Source organism: Camelina sativa, chromosome 13, assembly GCF_030686135.1.
Source record: "Camelina sativa cultivar CO46 ecotype springtype chromosome 13, ASM3068613v1".
Classification (NCBI taxonomy): domain Eukaryota; kingdom Viridiplantae; phylum Streptophyta; class Magnoliopsida; order Brassicales; family Brassicaceae; genus Camelina; species Camelina sativa.
Window position 1 is genome coordinate 20,586,732 of NC_141892.1, and position 19,384 is coordinate 20,606,115.

The 19,384-nt window shown below is 39.1% G+C and overlaps 1 non-coding gene and 3 pseudogenes across 1 annotated transcript; 2 read left to right on the forward strand and 2 right to left on the reverse strand.

The window, feature by feature from the left end:
* Positions 1-7,110: 7,110 nt before the first annotated feature.
* LOC147929767 (small nucleolar RNA R71) lies at positions 7,111-7,217 on the forward strand. Its single transcript, XR_015579036.1, has one exon. It is a non-coding gene; the product is annotated as a small nucleolar RNA R71 (small nucleolar RNA).
* Positions 7,218-11,342: 4,125 nt separating this feature from the next.
* LOC147929768 (putative defensin-like protein 142 pseudogene) lies at positions 11,343-12,083 on the reverse strand (annotated as a pseudogene).
* A 1,118-nt stretch (positions 12,084-13,201) lies between these two features.
* Positions 13,202-15,440, reverse strand: LOC104774092 (N6-adenosine-methyltransferase non-catalytic subunit MTB pseudogene; annotated as a pseudogene).
* Positions 15,441-16,991: 1,551 nt separating this feature from the next.
* Positions 16,992-19,259, forward strand: LOC147929769 (uncharacterized; annotated as a pseudogene).
* Positions 19,260-19,384: the final 125 nt, after the last annotated feature.

The following is a 19,384-nucleotide window of genomic DNA, read 5'->3' on the forward strand; positions in this document are numbered from 1 at the left end:
CAATATTGAAGAGAGAACCAAACTCAAATTCTCAATATTAAGAAAGTTATGAAACCAACAATATTGAAGAATTTAGTCTTTTTCTCCTTTTAAAAGAAGTACAAGATCTAAGAAAATAAAAGTGCAAAAGGAATAATTCTAAAAAAGATAAAAACTAGGTTTTTGACTCTCTAAAAAGCTGGACTCTTTTGGTGGCTGTAGGTACAAGCCCTTATATAGAAAAAGTAGTGGAAGCCATAAAAACGCTAAAAAACAAAATAGCCAGGCAGCTCGACCAACTCGACCTGGTGCTCGGTCGAGTTGGCTCCTCTTGTGCTCCTCCCACTCGGTCGAGTCCCTCTCAGCACACGGTCGAGTGTCTGGTCGAGTGGGCAGTCGAGTTGGACTCCAGACCTTGGTTTTTCAGCCTTAGCTCTCTTGCTTTCTCCTCAACATTGCTTCCTGCTCCTCAAGCTCCAAAATCACCTGTTTATGCATGAAAAGATGCAAATGCAATGCAACTAAACTTTAATGCAAGAACAGTCCTAAAGCTATGCAATAATGGTCAAAATGGATAGCAAAAGATGCAAAAGATGTGAATATATTAAGGGAAAATAGGGTAAAATATATGAACATCAACACCCCCAAACTTAGTCTTTGCTTGCCCTCAAGCAAATGAACAAGACATAAGAAGGTATGGGAGGTTTGAAAGTGGGATCTCAGCTCCTAAAGCTTGCAAATAGACCATCTAGAATCAATGTCCAAGTTACTAGTACTATGATGCAAGTTGAATGAGCTTTACTTAAAGATTTTAGACAAGCATATCACATCCTTTACTGATTTGAGCCTTAGATGTCCACATGCATTCAAATCAACCATTTCCTTGAACATTCATTAATCAAGAACATGAATCAATTATATGCAATGCTTAAACTCATTTGGCTTGGTAGTAAAAGGTTTAGAGACAATGATGGTCTCTCTTTAGAGTGGGGCTTATCAATATCAAGGTTCTCTTATAAAAATGGATTGAGCTTTTGAAGAATGCTAAAGGTAAGAACACTTAGACACATACAAGAACAAAACCTTGTCTACCCAAAGGCATCCAAAGTGTTTATCCTATCAATCTAAACCCAATTGATCCTAGTGCTACCCTTTAACTTCTTCTCTTCTCTTTCACCCTTTTCTCTTTTGATTTTAAAGTCTTAGGAGAGGTTTCTTATTTGATCTTTCTAGTGGAATGGGAGATTCTTACTTATTTGCTATGGTTTTTTTTTTCTTCTTATTCTTAAGACATAAAAGCATTTTGCTAAACTCTTCTTTTTCTTTCTTTATTTTTTTTGACTGAAACCATCTTTAAACAATATCATACTTCCCTCCTAAGGAATTTACCCTTTTCTTTCTCTTTTCACTATTTTCTTTTCTTTTTTAAACTCACCAAGTCCCAAAACCATAATTTAAACCACCTAGTCCTATCTAGTTTGAAAAATGCAAACTAGAACTATACAAGGTTTTATTCTTGTCAGTTCAAACCTAACACTTTCTACCAAGCTCAATCCCAAAAAGGCCTCACACACTCAAGAATAAACATGGCTTGAAAGAAGGGTTGGTTAGGGGTATTGGAAACTGATTTTAATGATTCAATCAGCTACTTGGATCAACAAGAGTGGTAAAGAGGAGAAAGATGATCCAAATATGTATATGATATCCATGAGTTTAAAGCAATGCACACATTGATATTTAACAGTCAATATTAAGTTCTTATAAGTAGGAAATGGTGTCAAATCACAACATGCTTCAATTTAGACCAAATACAATGCAGGAATTCAAGGCTTGGTTCAATCTTATGCTTCTAACCACTCAACTAGCATCAAAGTACTATTAACTTGGGCATTGATCCTAGTCTAGTGAATTAAACAAGCTAACAAGGCAAAACTCATCATAGATCCCTAATACAAATATTATACAACCCTACATGAAACATGCTAAACAAGATGCTATTATGCAATGAAAACTACATGAACACTCTTTTTTTTTATAAAGAATTTTGCAAATTTTTTCAAATTTTTAGGGTTTTTCTATGCCTTAGATGCTATGCAAGTATTAACATGATGATGCTAAAAATTTGAAATAAGAAAACAAAACACAACATCAAATGCTATCTCAAACCCTCCCCCAAACTTAAATCACACAGTCCTCTGTGTGAAAGAAATTTGTAAGAGGATTCAAAATTAAAAACAAAACACAACATCAAATGCTATGGTATTTACAAGGGAAGGTGATAGTGGTACCTCAAGGATTGGAGAAGAAACTGTCCACATCCTCTTGCATGCTGTCAAAGGTGTAATTGGGGTCTTGTTGATGACTTGGAGGTGGAGATTGGGGCAGCTCGACGATGGGAATCGACCGGGACTCGGTCGAGTACGTGCTCGAGTGGGGGGGGGGGTTGAGTTGGACCGCGAGTGTCAAAATTCTGACCTTGCTGCTGGTAGAACTGCTGGTAGAGTGCTAGATCCATGAAGTACTGGGGTGGGATGGGAGGGTAACCTGGATATCCTGGATAAGCAGCTGGAGGTGGGAAGCCATAAGGTGATTTGGGCTGGAACTCGGCCGTGTGCATCTGGGGTGCTCGGTCGAGTGGGTGCTCGAGTGACCCGGTCGAGTGCCTCAAAAATTGTTGTTCACGGCTACTTGAACTCCTCTTCCTATGATTTGGCTCGTACATTGAAGCTCTAGCTGGTTCCACAGGGTTTGCAACTCTTGAGAGTGCTCTAGTTGAGCTACTCCTCCTCAAAGGGCTTGAATGGCTTGGAGATGAGTTTGCACTCTTCAGCTGAGCAATCTCCTTCTTTAGGCCCTTGATGGACTTAGCCATATTGGTCACCTTCTTCTTAAGCTTATCAAACCTCTTCCCATGCCACTTGCTCCACTTTTGTAGGAGAGTCAACCTCTTGCTAGTCTCTCTCACTCCTTTACTATCCCTTGGGTTAGAATCATAATCTTCAAAGTAAAATTGCTCCTCCCCATCAGCCATTTGCACATCTCCAGCTTCATCAACTCTAGGTTGAACTATCCCATCAAACAAGAACTCATCAGCTGGCCAAAAGTCAATGTTTGCTCCTTCTTGAATGGTGGTGAGCTCTTGGTTAGGTAAGATCAACTGTTTTTTCCCAACTGTTGGAAGCTCAAAGTTGAAGATGTGATTTCCTTGATGCATTTCCTTGGCCAATATGAGAGTGGAGGTGAGGTAGCTTGAGTCAATCCATCTTGGCAAAACCTTCTCTCCTCTAAGTGGGACCTTGGCAGCTTGTAGTATTGGAGTGATGATGCCTCCAATGGCTAAGGCTCCTCTTGACCCTTTGTTTTGTAGCTTGCCTACCCAACTTCTCAAATATATCATGTGGTCAATGAGCACCATTGGAAGGTCAGTCTCCACAGTGGTCCCAAGAATGATGGTTCTATTTCTTGCCTAAAGGATGATTCCATTGAGAGCCATGTCAATTACCTTGAGCTCAACTTCATTGAGATTTCCAGTCTCCTTCTTAGCAAAGAATGTATTTGCTAAAGCCTTGTGGAAGTACCTTAGGACTGGGCTTCTTATCTTTGAACTCTTGGTCTTGGAGGATGAATAGGTGATGTTGTCTCCAATGGTTTCTCAAATGGCATAGAGCTCCTCTCTTGGTATCATCAAGCTCCTATTACTACCAACTTCAAAACCAAACACATTTGCTATCTTCTTCAAAGAAAGGTCATAGTTCTTCCCCTTGATTGTGAAAGCAATATGACCAGCTCCAAACTCATCATCCTTCCTTGCATATGTGTGCAGCTTGACTGTGGCTAGAAACTCACAACTTTCTTCTTTATACCCCTCCATGCAAAGCCCCATGAACTTGGTTAGGTTGCTTTCTCAAAAAGGTACTCCACGTCTTTATCAATGGCTAGCTTCTCCATGGTTTCCTTGTGTGGATACCTAGTTCCCAGGAACTCCATTCTCATGAAAGCTTCATAAAGTTGCCTCTTTGTCAATCCACAAGATTCTGCTTCTCCATCATCCTCTCCCTCTTCTTCTTCACCTTCTTCTTCACTCTCACTCTCAACCTCCTCTTGTTCAATCTCAACTGCTGGCCTCTTCCCTTTGGCCTTGTTTCTCCTCATGAAATCACTAAGAGTTGGCTCCCTTTCTTCTTCACTTTCAGTTCTCTCAGGATCTTCCTCAACTGACTGATTCCTTGAACACGGCATCTGACTCGATCGACCACTCGGACCACCACTCGATCGAGTGCATGCTCGAGTGGGGCGTCGAGTGGTTCTTCCAGCTTCTCCTCTTGATTGTAGGCGATCATCAAAACGTTCCATGGAGCTTGCAGCCGCTTGTTGAGACTTCCTTGTAATCCTTGAAGACATTTTCGAATAGAACTGAAGGGAATAGACTCAAAGCTTAAGTTTAATAGGTTAGTGACCCAAAAACTTAAAAGAGCTAAGCTTGAGCAAAAGATGAACTTTGAGAGAGAGATTTTAAAACTTGATTTTAGTTGTTTTGAGCAAATGAGAGAGTGTGAGAGACATAGGATCGTGTAAGGCTTTATTTAAAGAAGCTAAGGGGGCAAGGAGACAAGGGTGGAGCGTCCATACCATTCAAATTTGAAATGAGAATCTTGACCTGCCTTTTGCTGCCACTCGACCAGCACATGGTCGAGCTCCTTGACCAAAGTTTGAAATTTCAAAATTTTTCTTCTTGTTCTTCCCTCCACTCGATCATTCTAGAGAAATGAGAATCGAGTGGGCCTTAGTTCTTTGCCAACTCGGTCGAGTACCTCTCGTGGGCTGGTCGAGTGGGCTTGCGAATCTCCTTCCCCAAGTCCAAATCTCTCCATACCCATCTACACTTTCATTGAAAGGCCTGCCCAACACAAACATAAAACAAAACACATCAAAACTACTAAGAAAATAAAACATATTTACAAAGGATACCTTAGGGACTTCCTCCCTAGTGAGCTTGTTTAGAGTCACTAAGCTTGACTTTGGCTGCCTTCTTAGGCTTTGTTTAGATACCAAGGAGGTGATGAAATCCTCCCTGGCACTTCTTGATCACTGTGAGTCTGATCCTTGATCACCTCACCCTTAACACACAAACCATATTTCTTCCTGATTTTGAGCCTTAGTCTTGCTTTCCTCAAAGACCTCTTGTTTAGCTTGACTTGGAGATCTTTAACCATACCAGTCAACTCTTGAACTGACCTCTTAAGCTTTTCCACAGAATCTTCTTGAAGAGGGAGATTGTCCTTTGGAGTTGCCACTTCACTTAAACCTTCATGACCACCTTTGTCCTTGATAGTAAAAGGTTGATCATCAATGGTAAGAAGGTTGGTTGGGTTATAGATGTTAAAATTCATAGCTATATCCTCAAAAATGTTCAAGGTCACAAGACCCTCCTTGACATCAATAACAGCTCCAACTGTGGCTAAGAATGGCCTCCCAAGGATGATAGGATCTCCAGGTTCCTTGTCCATCTCCAATACCACAAAATCTGTATGAACCCTTGCTCTTCCTATCATGACTGGAATATTCTCCAATTTGCCAACCACATCTCTGTTTGAACCATCAGCTAGGCATATATGAAGGTTGGTGGACTTGAAGTCAGTGTGCCCAATCTTTTGTGCTATAGGATAGGGCATCACACTGATAGATGCTCCCAAGTCACATAAGCACTGGTTGTAGTGAAGATAGCTAAGTGTGCAAGGCAGATAGAATGGACCTGGATCCTTAAGCTTAATTGGGATGATTACTCCTCCAAGGTCTTCAAGATCCTTCTCATCTTGAGCTTGAGCTTTCTACTTTGATAAATCAAGCAAAAAATCCTTATAGAGAGGATATGGATCATACTGTTCCAAGGCAGGTCCTCTCTCTTCTTCTTGGTAAGCAATGATGATCTCTTGTATGGCCATCACTTCTTCTTGTTTCTCAATCACAACCTCTTCCTTCAAAACCTTCTCTTCCTTTTGTTGCAAAGTCAACATTTGTTTTTTCTCAATGATTTCCCTTAATTCCTTAAGCTTCTGTGCCTTGAAACGTCCTGGGAATGGTAGAGGCGGTTTGTAAGCAGGAAGGATGTACTTAGCAGGCTTGACAGCTTCTGACTCTTCAGCTCGATCGGCCACTCGAACACTCACTCGGTCGAGTGCATGCTCGAGCACCTGGTCGAGTGCAATACCGGAGTCAGTCTGCTTTGCACAAACTTCACTCTGAGCTTCAAGAAATGACCAATCCTCCCCAACTTGAACTTCACTGTCCTCAGTGACTTCCTCTTCAAAGATATGAATGGGTTTGGCAGTAAACTCCCTTGGGTTTTGAACTGCTTTTCCAGGGAGTTGGGTGGGTTTTGGAGCGGAAGTAGATGCTATATTATTCTCCATATAGTTCACTCTGGAGTTCAGACCTTCAAACTTCATATTGAGATCATTATATTGTGATGTTAACCTTTGATTCAGCTCAGCAAAATGTTTGGCTTCCTCAATTTTCCCATTGGTTTGCCCAATCAACAGCTGTTGTATCATTGCTCTTAGGTCTTGTTCCTGGCCTTGGTTAGTCTGAAACCCTGGTGGGGGACACAATTGGGGCTGGAACACTTGTTGGTGCTGCTTGGGTGCATAGTTGTGTTGTTGTTGAGGCTGAGGAGGTGGATAGACTTGGTCTTGAGGGTTGGCTACATTGGTGCTCCTATAAGAGAGGTTGTTCTGCTTGAATCCTCCACCTTGGTTGTAGCCTTTATATCCTCCTCCTTGGTTCTGCATATAACACAACTCAGCAAACTCCCTATCTCCTTCTTGGACTGGAGCTTCTTCTTCACCAATGAAGTGAATGGTTTTTGACTGGCTTAGGAGAATCTTGTCAAGCTTCTCATTGACCATCTTTAAATCATGCTTGTATTTGTCCTCTTGATCAGTGGAGGGGATCCTTATGGTTCTATCATAATCTTCATTATAATTACCATCTGACTGAGCAAGGTTCTCAACGAATTCCCATCCTTCTTCCACATTCTTGTTGAGGAAGTTGCCATTTGAAGCTGTATCAAGAAGCATTCTTATCTTGGGAAGCACTCCTCTATACAAAGTGCTTAGAAGGGACTCATTGCTGAAGCCATGGTGAGGACACTGAGTTTGGAATCCTTTAAACCTCTCCCAAACTTCACAAAAGCTCTCATTATTCCTTTGAACAAACCCAGAAATTTCATTCCTCAACCTAGCAGTCCTTGCATTGGAGAAGAACTTGGCCAGAAAAGCTTTCTTGCATGCATCCCATGTGGTTATAGCTCCAGTAGGAAGAGACTTCTCCCATAGATGAGCTTTGTCTCCAAGGGAAAATGGGAATAGCCTTAACTTGAAGCCAACTTCACTTACTCCATTGATTTTTGTGAGTCCACATATTCTGTCAAACTCATCAAGGTGATCTAGAGGATCCTCCATTGGCAACCCATGAAATTTGTTGGCTTGTATCATGGAGATCAATCCACTCTTTATTTCATAATTATTATTTGCCAGCTCTTTGGCTGTGTGTGTTAGGTGCATCCCCAACACCAATGTTCCTTGCCCTTGGAGCTTGTTGATCTTGTTGCTCCATGGCTACTTGTTGTTCTTGTTCCTGAACTATTCTTCTTTGCTTATGTCTCAAACCCTTTTGTAGCCTGTGGATGTTGTCAATAGGCCTTTGAAGACTGTCTTTGCCTTTTGACCTTGTGTGCATCAACAAACTCGACTACAGACTCGAACAGGTACACGGTCGAGCGCAGGCTCGAGTGGGTGGTCCAGTCGACTGGGAAGTGATGGCTATTTGGATCCGGCTTCTGACTCGATCAAGTGCTCGATCACGGCTCGGTCGAGTGGGTGGTCGAGTGGGTACCTGAAACTCAAGACAACCAAGCAAAGGAAGATTCGAGTTCAGTAACTTCACAAGTGTATAAACGAACTTAATCTTAGACTAATAATGATCCTAAATGTCACAAAACACACTCAAATGGGCAACGACGCCAAATTGAAACAGATTATTTTGTAGGTTGTGGTGAATGATGTATGGAATGATGACTTATGAATGAATGGATGTCAGGGTGTTTCAATTCCCCTTATGCAATTGTAGTATAAGAGGTGTCAATCCAATCTGAGTGTTTGTGATCAATCAAGATGTGCATATGAGTCTAAGTCTAGCCAGATGTAAAGGTTATTTGTCACTAACAATCCTATGATGAAATGTAAAATGCAGAAAGTAAAACTACAAGAATTATGAGCTAAATGCAAATGGAACAGAATGATTATTACAATTATGAAGCTAAAACAGAAATAGAAACTATGGAAATGCAAGTATTGAACTAATGCAAGGTAAGTAATGAACAGGATACTAAATGAATGCAACAGAAATGCAACTAGAGTGAAACATGACAAACACAAATCATAAACACAAGTTCTGGGTTGGAACTCGAGCAATCACTCGATCGAGTGCTGATCAAGTGCAGGGTCGAGCTGGACAAATACGCAAAATAGAGCAACACAAGAAAAACAGAGCAATACCAAAACGAATCAAACAACGATCAAACAACAGGATTTAAGCTAAGAAATCAATAAACAAGAAAGGTCTTGAGGAGGGATTCATGGGCTGGACTATGATTGAGGTCATCTAACTTGGTCAACAAATCTCAAACTACTTGAGCTAATCTCTAGACATATATTTCTAAGACATGTTTAATCCACTCTCATGGCAAGAAACAATCAAACTCATGCATCTCTAGACTTGTTCTCACAAAGTAAAGAATCTACACAAGCAGGCATTAAGCAATATGTCAAAAATCAAACAAGACTTCTAATCTCTTAGCAAGCCTAATGATAGTCTCCAGATCTAGCCTTATCTATGCTCCTTAGACATTGGTGTGATGCTAAGAGGCTTGAAATCAGATCCTACCCTCTCAGATATAGGATCAGCATTAAGAACATCTAGCCTAGAAGAGATCTACAACAATCAAGCTTGACCAAATCAAACAAACCTCAAACACAACCCAGCCTACCCATCCTCAAGATCCTAAGCAACTACTCACAAGCATACATGATGAACAATAAAGTCATAAACCCAGAAAATACTGAAACTTGCATCATTAGAAAGATAAATCAAATATCTACAATATTGAAGAAAGAACCAAACTCAAATTCTCAATATTAAGAAAGTTATGAAACCAACAATATTGAAGAATTTAGTCTTTTTCTCCTTTTAAAAGAAGTACAAGATCTAAGAAAATAAAAGTGCAAAAGGAATAATTCTAAAAAAGGTAAAAACTAGGTTTTTGACTCTCTAAAAAGCTGGACTCTTTTGGTGGCTGTAGGTACAAGCCCTTATATAGAAAAAGTAGTGGAAGCCCTAAAAACGCTAAAAGACAAAATAGCCAGGCGGCTCGACCAACTCGACCTGGTGCTCGGTCGAGTGACCGGTCGAGTTGGCTCCTTTTGTGCTCCTCCCACTCGGTCGAGTCCCTCTCAGCACACGGTCGAGTGTCTGGTCGAGTGGGCAGTCTTTGGACTCCGGACCTTGGTTCTTCAGCCTTAGCTCTCTTGCTTTCTCCTCATGATTGCTTCACTTCTCCTCAACATTGCTTCCATGCTCCTCAAGCTCCAAAATCACCTGTTTATGCATGAAAAGATGCAAATGCAATGCAACTAAACTCTAATGCAAGAACAGTCCTAAAGCTATGCAATAATGGTCAAAATGGATAGCAAAAGATGCAAAAGATGTGAATATATTAAGGGAAAACAGGGTAAAATATATGAACATCAACATGGTCGGGTTTTTGTTTTCCCATCTGATTAGGATAATTAATGTAATGGTCTCTGTTTTAGGATGTTTAACTCGGCTTATGTATTGGTTTTGAACCATGGATGCATTTTTAGGATGTTTAATTCGGCTTATGTATTGGTTTTGAACCATTTGTGCCAATGTCTCTGTTTTTTGTTATTTTGGTATCTCCTTTCTCATTAGACAACAAAGAGGACACAACAAGAAGAACATAACACTAACAACAACAACACAATACATAACAAACCCAACAACTACAAGCCCATACATAACAAAACCAACAACTACAAGCCAATCAAACTATCAGTTTGCTCAAACCAATCATGATCATACAACCTACAATTACAACAATCATTATTTTCTTCAGACTTGATTTGGTTTCCAACAGGTCTTCTTCTACCCTCTCAAAAATCTCTTTCTCTAGCTTCATTTGCATCTTCTAAAAAACAATCTTTTGGTGATCCATAGTCTCTGTTGTAATCTGGGACACTGTTTGTTCAAGTACAGCCGTTCTGACAGCCAATCTCTCAATCTCATCCAACAATGCTTCGTCAACCCACTTGAAATTGTGGTTATCATCAATGAGCTACAAAGCACATAGAATTAGAGTGAAATTTGTCCAAAACAATCCAAAAATCAAACACATTACCTTATGTGATGCAGCATAACCACACCGATAGTAACAGCGGTATGGATTGGCAGCAAATTTTGAAATCAAAGCCACGATACTAGCTCCACACCAACACGTCTTCGGTACACCCACAACTCTTCTTCTCTGTTGGACATTGGATGTTGCACTCGTAGCTCCAGTTGAATTGCTCATATCCAAGCTCAGCTGTTGAAAATAGAAATCTAAAATATCGATGAAGAGAGCAAAATTAAAACTAGGGTTCTAATTTTTTTAATTTAGGGATTCTTCCCACTGGGTATATATTTCGGGTTGTGATATCGGGTCTCAATTCGGTTTACTGTATTCGGTTTTGGTTTCACATTGGTTTTGTTTCATAAACCGCGTAAACCAATAATAAACCACAATTTTAGCATAATGTGTGGATAGAAGTTTCGAACTTTAAATTTGGGGAGATACTGGACTGAAACTTACAAATTGGGGGAACAGAGATCGACGTTTAAAAACTGGGTGGATGTGGTGCTATATGAAAGTTTCTGGGGGGATACAGATCGTTTTTCCTATATTCACTAGGTAAGTTTAGAAAAGGTGTATGGGAAGGGTGCCCTATCCCTTTCTCAGCCCCTGATCAGAACAAGAAGATCCAACAAATATTTTATTACTTTATTTTAATAATTAGTAATATAATTTTTATTATGGATAAACAAAATTAAGGAATTTCGCTGGCGACGCCACACAGATCCGTCCCAAAAATTTAGTAGGCTGCAAACTAAAAATAAAAAGGCTGCTTTTTTATATTTTGAAGGTTTGAACTCAAAAAATTTCTAAAAAATTTGCCTCAATTTAACAAAGAAGGCCAAATTTTGAATATAAAATTAAGGACCACTTGTTGTTGGTTCACCAGATTGTCCTACGGGCCGGCTCTGGTGCCACATAGTTGACAGAGGCACTGGGTAGCATTTGTTGATAGCCAGCACCGACCAACAATTGTTTTTGGCCATTTTTTCTTACACAAACGATCACAATCTTCTTTAACACATTTTCCAGGTTTTTTAGGTAAAAACCTATTACATGTAGTTAGCTTTTCTTGTACAGTTCCTGTTATTTTCATATATGAAACATTACAAAATCATAAGTTTTCGTGAAGAAAATGGTAAAAATTAGATTTTTTTCTATTGAGTGTAAGTAAAGGTATTGACATAACAAATACTTTTACAAAAAAAAAAAAAATCAGTGATTGTTCTAAACAAAACCACAAAACATTTTACTAAGAAGAATTATACTGAGGTGATTTTAAAATATTATATAAATTTAATTTTTAACTATAAAATACTAAATTATTGAAAGAAAAATGTAATATACTAATATATCAAGTTGTAGTTCCAATTTTTAGGTCTATAACAATTTTTGTTTATAAAAAGAGTTACACCCAAAATTATGGAATTCAAAGGTGAACAAATAGTTATGCTACAAAATATATATACCATAGTTGAATCGATATCTTGAAGAAATAATATGGTTTTCAAAATTATAACTTTTAAAACGGCTATATGTAATAATCTGTTAAAGTTTCCAAACAAAAATACATACCTATCACAAGAACAGTGAAGATAAATAGAACTGTAAAAGTAAGTAAAAATAATTTCTTCATCTTAAATGATAAAAACAAATTGATTGTGTTTAGAAAGTAAATTAATAAACAGAAAGAAAAAAGTTTACATAAATATAAGAATTGCATGTATCCCATATTCTATTTTAAGCTATATATATACCTTCCTAAATTCAGATTTAGAAGGATGTGGTGTTAATTATTTTAGGAGTTTTTGCTAATCTGATATTTTATACAGTTAAGCCTTAATACTCGTTCAGCTTCTATGTAGAGAGTCAGCTAGCTTTCTCACTTCTTCTTCTACCACTCCTCAGTAAGACAGTATCCACAATCATAAAATAATTTGTTTTACTTACTAAAAATAAATAAATAATTAATTATTATTATATATTACTACAAATAACATAAATGAGTTGTGATATCACGTTTTTGGCAGAAAAGTAATAACATAAAGGAGTTGTGAAATCACGTTTTTGGCGGAAAATGGTTGTGTTTTTGGAAACAAAAACTGTGGAATTATGTTTTTGGCAAAAACAGATACAAAGTCACGTTTTTTGCCGAAAATATTAAATTATGTTTTTGGCGGGAAAATTGGGAAATTATTTTTTGATGGAAAAACATAGAGTCATGTTTTTATCGGGAAAATTATGGAATTACGATTTGGCAGGAAAAATAAAGACAATGCGTTTTTTAGGGAAAATACATAATCATCTTTTGACAAACAAAAATGGAATCATGTTTTGACGAGAAAATTACAAAATTACAATTTTGGCCAGAAAATACGAACCCGTAATTTTGAGGGAAAAAACTATCTGATGGTTTTAATAGTTAAACCATTTTTTGTGGCAAAGCAGTTTTATCTTGAACTCTTTCTTCGGTACTCGACTCTTGATGCCTCTTTCTTTGGGGAGCTGATGATTCATCATCTTTAGTGCAAGTTAGGTCGCTAAAAACACATTGAATCCTTGTATTTGAGTGTGACAAAATTATCGTTTTGCGACCCATGATTCGGTCTTGGTCAGCCTCCCATCATTTCTTGTAGCCTTTCTTCTTAGTGGATCTCACTATCTCTATGGTTTTAGTACTATATGTTCAGTATCACTATTTCCTCTACCTATTACTCAAGATGAAAAATGATATATGCACTAGTAGATCTAGTGCTAAGCAAAGTGTAGTACAAAAAATATATCCGAAGAGAATGTGTAAAGAATAGTCACCTCAATCTTGAGATTGATAATGTCTTCAAATGTCCAATACCCCATACTATCAGAAACACCAGGAGCTCTATGGACATATTCCTCCCACGGTGGGTCAACAAGAATAACATCAAACTTTGTTCCAAATAACTCGGGAGATAACTCAACTTCATGCAAGTCGCCTTTAAAATACATTGGTGCAGAAGCTGAGTTAGATACAATCTCATCCTTCTTCTGTATGAGCTGTCTCAGCTTGGGGTAGTCTTCCACATTGGTAAGCTCCAGCTCTCGGATGAAATTCTGGAGACGCATTCCAGTATCCACAAAGTTCTGGGAATAGTCATTTTGCTCTCCCCTAGAAGGAGCTTTACCAGGAGGTCCACCACATCGAGGAGTAACCCAACCCCCTGAATTTTTATCAGATGGTATTCCACGTCCCATTTGTCCAGAAACATTAAATTCAGGCCCAGAGAAGTTAGGTGGCCCTCCTCTGTCAGAACCTGGTAGATTAAAGAACATATTTGGGTTTGGTGGAGTGCCAACTGAAGGAAATCTTGGGCCTGATGGTCCAGGAGGAAGAGGCGAGAGAACAGGAGGAACAGGTAACATACTACCATCAACTCCTCGGGCCCCAGGCCAGACAAGAGTCGGGGCAAATGAAGGCATGAAGACAGGGGTAACAAGACCGCCTGGAATTGGCGAGATACCAGGAGTAAGAGAATGAATAGGGCTGGGTGGTGGCATTTGCAAGATTCGCAAATGGTGACGCCATGATAGGCATTGTAATGGCACCTTGTTGGTTCTCTCTGCCACCAGCAGGTCTTCCTTTCCCACCCCTTGAGGGTCTGTTCCCTCTCATGCCTTGTGGAGCCTATGGACCTCTATTAGGGGTTTGCATAGAATGAGTTCGACCAGGGGTTGCACCTCTCTGGTTTCTTGCTTTAGCCCCTGAGTAATCAGAACTGGCTTCACCAGCTTCATCTCTCGAATCCTCCCCATAAGTTCCAAACCCAAAAGTCTCACTTCTCTGTCTACTACCTTCCTGGTTGTAAACCCACTCTTCATCATTATTCGTAGGCCTTTTAGGAGGCTGCTGACCCGATTCAGTCGTACCAGCAAAGTTGGGACCTGATTCTCCTCTGACATAATCAAGTGGCTTGGTTTGTATCTCAATTACATCATAATTCTCATTTGAAACGCCACCACTTGACAAAGCTTTAACTGCTTCACCCCTGTTTCCATCTTTCCTGCCACCCAAACGACCATGAGACCTCTCGCCTTCACTCCTTTCACGTCCTTGCCTTGGGAACTCCCGTTCCCTGCCACGATCATAAAGTAAGTCCCCATCTTTTTGATCTTTATCATTAATACTAGAATGTCTTCTCTTCCAAGTATCCTTTGAGCCTTCTTGATCCCTATCCCTATCAGACCAGCCATCATCCCTACCTCTGGATCTCTCATCTTTCCGACCATATTTCTCCTTTTCGTAGTCTGCATCCGAATGTTCAGATTCTTGATGACGCTTCCCACTTCTGTCTGGTGTCTTAGCCTGTTAGATCGACCCACTTCTCTCACTGTCTGAGAACCATCCTTACCACTCGTTTTCTTGAGAGGACTACCCCTATCATCATCTTTCACACCTCGACTCTTACTCTTATCCTCTCTACTACTAGCCTTCAAACTCCTATCAGACTTTGAATGACTCCTACCCTCACCATGTTCATTACTAACAAAACCTTTCTCTCCACCACTACTATCATGTCTAGAATCAGAAAGCTTACTACTTTTATAATCACCATCATTAACAGGAACAGCAGCTTCATCCCATCTCTTCCTCTTACTCGTATCAGAAGAAGACCCATGAGTTCGTTCTCTCCCGTCTCTCTCTCTCTTATCAGAACCCTTGGAATCACGATCTTGATGCTCTGCATCAACCAGAGACTTGTTATCTTCTTTGCTTTTACTCCCACCGATTCGAGAACTCTCAAAGTACGATGCTTTAAGACTCATCCTTCTCTTCTCACTTCTCTCCCCACCTTCTTGCTCTCCATCTTGATACCAAGTGCTCAGCTTCTCCAACGAACTCTCTTCTTGTTTCTTCTTCATTTGATTTTAGTCTGTGTTGCGAAAAAACTGTGCTACAAAACCCTAAACCAACGAAATTAGGGTTTCAACAACATCCAAGATTAATTCCACATTGGACGCAACGGTTCGGTCTCCATAAACTGAGTATCCTTGCTTAAAATATCACCTACAGAGTTCAGATTTTTCGAATCTAAATCGTTTCCAGGTATTTTGACTTCAGATATGGAATTAAGCGAAGAAGATCGGAGTATGATGTGTCGGGAAGAAGAGTGAGTTTGAGGGAGAGAAGAGAAAAGAACACTGCGAAGTGCGAGGAACACGATCGACATACACAAAGTCAAATAGATTGGGCCAAGCCCATTTAGATTGTCCAATCCACGTAGTGTCTAAACTTGTGTTACAAAAAAAAAATGATTATCAATTTGTTAGACGGCTGGATATCTAATTAAAAAAATACACAAAACCATCATAATTAGGGAAAATACGATGAAGGTTGAGTCTAGTAAGAAAAAGTTTTAAAATCAAACTATCAAGACAATTTGTGTGATTGTTGTTAAACGCTTACAACAGTAACTATCCACAAATGCTATGTTATACGCAGTGTTCAAGAAAACGCTAGGCGGTATCTGGGCGGTGACCCAACACCTAGCGCCTAGAACGCTTAGTCGGGGCGTAGACGGTTTTTAGACGGTTTAGGCGTTTACAACATAAAACATTATATATATATATAATTATACAAAAATATATGTTATAAAACTAAAAATTTTTATAAATTATAAACAAAAGTAAGAAAATACATTTATTTAAGTTATATTAACAACATATAAATGTTTATAATTATGTATATATAGATATAAAACATAATAATTTAAATATATGTAATTTAAAAATCAAAAATAAATATTAAAATAAAATTTATGTAAGTTATATTAAGCGGTTTAGGCGGTCATCTAGGCGTCTGGTTATACGGCGCAGGAATATACTAAAAGCTAAAGTAAAGTTGCTAAAGTAAGACATCAAACAAATATTTCATCGGTTTCAACATATAAGATGTTTTAAGTAAAAGCACGCAGATTAAGAAATAATCATTTTTAAAAGATTCAACCAATTATAAACAAGACTGCATAATAAAAAATATTAAACTAATGTAAAAGTAACATAGAAACTTGAAAACATCAATATTATGAAACAAAAAAACTTCTCAAAAACATCCTATATTATAAAACATATACAGATTTGAACTGGTGACCATAAAGCTACATATGGTTTCATATACCAACTAAACTAAAGATACTATTTGGTTATATTCACGGAAAAACGATCTGTATCCCCTCCATAAACTTTCATATAGCACCACATCCACCCAGTTTTTAAACGTCGATCTCTGTCCCCCCAATTTGTAAGTTTCAGTCCAGTATCCCCCCAAATTTAAAGTTCGAAACTTCTGTCCACACATTATGCTAAAATCGTGGTTTATCATTGGTTTACTGTTCCAAGAAATACATTAACCGCATGCCAACAAAATTAAACCGGATTAACCCAGAAATTAACCCAAATCGACCCGATTCAACCCGTTAAACAATACCCATTTATCCTAAAATCCCCAAAACATAAAAATCCCCAAATCCCCAAATCGAAGAACCCTAGAAAGGAAAAAATCTCAATTTCCATGGATTCGAATGAGCTGGAGACGAATGTGACAGTCGTTCATGACGAGGCTACTGGGTCTGTTCCGTCAGAGGAAGGAGCAGAAGGTCCGATCCAAGACGATGAACCCGACGATGAAGATCCAAGAGAGCGAGACACGTTTGACATCGAGAAAGCCGTAGTGGAGTTTATAGACGAACCATCGATCGTTCATGATGAGTATCCGGACAGTTCAAGTGATAAAGATGATGAAGCTCGTCGAGTGAGAAAGCGGAACAACATCAGAAAAGTCGATGGGACTTTGTACTATCACCAAATATTCTTCAACGCCATTACATTTCAGGAAGCTGTACTCGGCCATGCTCTGAAGACTGGATGCAACATCGCACAGTACATGTATGATAAAACCAAGATTGGATTTAGATGTGCTGGAGATGGATGTATTTGGCGCATATATTGTGCAATCACTAAGAAATGTAGGAGGTGGAGGGTGAATAAGTACATTGATAAGCATACATGTAATCCGAATGGAGATTGTGAGATGTTGAAGGTTCTTGTTATCTCTAGGTTGTTTCTAGATCAAATTAGAGAAGAACCTGAGTATTTCATGCCAATATAGATAGAACAAACCATTAAAGCGAAATGGAAGATCACTGTATCCAGGCCTCAATGTCAAGCTGCAAGGAATAAAGCTTTGAGATGGATTGAGAAAGAGTATGATGAGCAGTTTGCAATGCTCCAAGATTACGCGTCTGAGATACGAGAATCAAACCAAGATTCAACTGTTGAAGTTGACACTGTGACTAACGATGCAGGAGAAGAGGTATTCAACAGTTTCTATGTCTGCTTTGATGTGCTCAAGAGAACATGGAAAGATTCTTGTAGGCCACTAATAGGTTTAGATGGAACCTTTATAAAAGGTAAAGTTAAAGGTCAGTTGTTGGTTGCTTTAGGTAGAGATTCAGATAATGCTATCTACCCAATACCATGGGGGTGTGTACAAGTAGAAAACATAGTAAATTGATTGTGGTTTGTGAGGAAGATTAAGGATGATTTGGGACTAATGGATGGTGATGGTTATATCATAGTCTCTGATCGCCAAAAGGTAATAAACATTCTGATTTTGGGTTCATTGGTAATGTGTTGTATTTATTCAGTTATTAACCTCTTGCTTTTTTTTCAGGGACTTATCCGAGCTGTTGAGTTAGAGCTACCAAAAGTTGAGCATAGAATGTGTGTCCGACACATTTATGGCAACTTGAAGAGAAACCATGGGAAAGATAAAAGATGCAGAAGTATGTCTGGGATATTTCATGGAGCTACAATGAGAAGGATTTTGAAGCAAACATGATCAAGCTTAAAAACTACAGTGAGATTGTCTGGCGTGATGTTGTAAAGTTGAAACCAAGAAATTGGTGCAGCGCGTTCTACAAGCAAGGAAACTTCTGTGAAGATGTTGAGAATAACTCAGTCGAGTCATTCAACAACTCCATTTTGAAAGCCAGGAACAAAGCATTTGTGCCAATGCTTGAGACCATAAGGAGACTTGCGATGGTCAGGATTGCCAGGAGATCTGCCGAGTCTCATGATCACAATGGGAGATGCACGCCATATGTGTCTAAGTTCCTTGCCAAAGAATTTGAAAAAGCTTCCGAATGTCAGATAAGAAGGAGCACAAACGACAGTTACGAAGCTACACTTAGTGGAATTTCTCATCGGGTAAGCTTGACTGAGAGGACTTGCACTTGTCAAAAATGGAAAATCTGTGGCATTCCTTGTGAGCATGCTTATGGAGTCATTATTGATAGGAAGTTTGAGGTTGAAGACTATGTGTGTTTCTGGTTTCGGACACCTATGTGGAGGAGGAACTACACAGAAGGCCTTGTTCCACAAAGAGGACCTGCATATTGGCCATCTACCAACCTCCCTATTGTGCATAGACCACCATCACTCCCGCAGCCTGGGTGGAAGAAAGGAAAGGAGAGTAAGAAGGACAAAAAGAGGAAAAAAGGACCAAATGAGTCTCCTTCGAAAAAAGCACCTTAAAAGTTGAAAAGGATAATGCATTGTGGTATGTGTCGTGAAGCTGGTCACAATTCTAGGTTTCACTCGAAGAAGAAGTTTTCTAAAAAGGTTAGTGAGTGTAGTTTTCAATCTACCTTGTGTTAAATAGTATGTGAAACTGACCTTTATTTTGCTTCATCTTGTGTCTTAGACATTTGAACTTGCTCAAGGCACTCAAGGCACTCAAGTGGAACCGTCTCAAGGAGTTGTGATTTCTCAAGGATGATCTAGCAAGGATGAAGGATTAGGAAGTGTTAGATGTGAAACAGATTATTTTGTAGGTTGTGGTGAATGATGTATGGAATGATGACTTATGAATGAATGGATGTCAGGGTGTTTCAATTCCTCTTA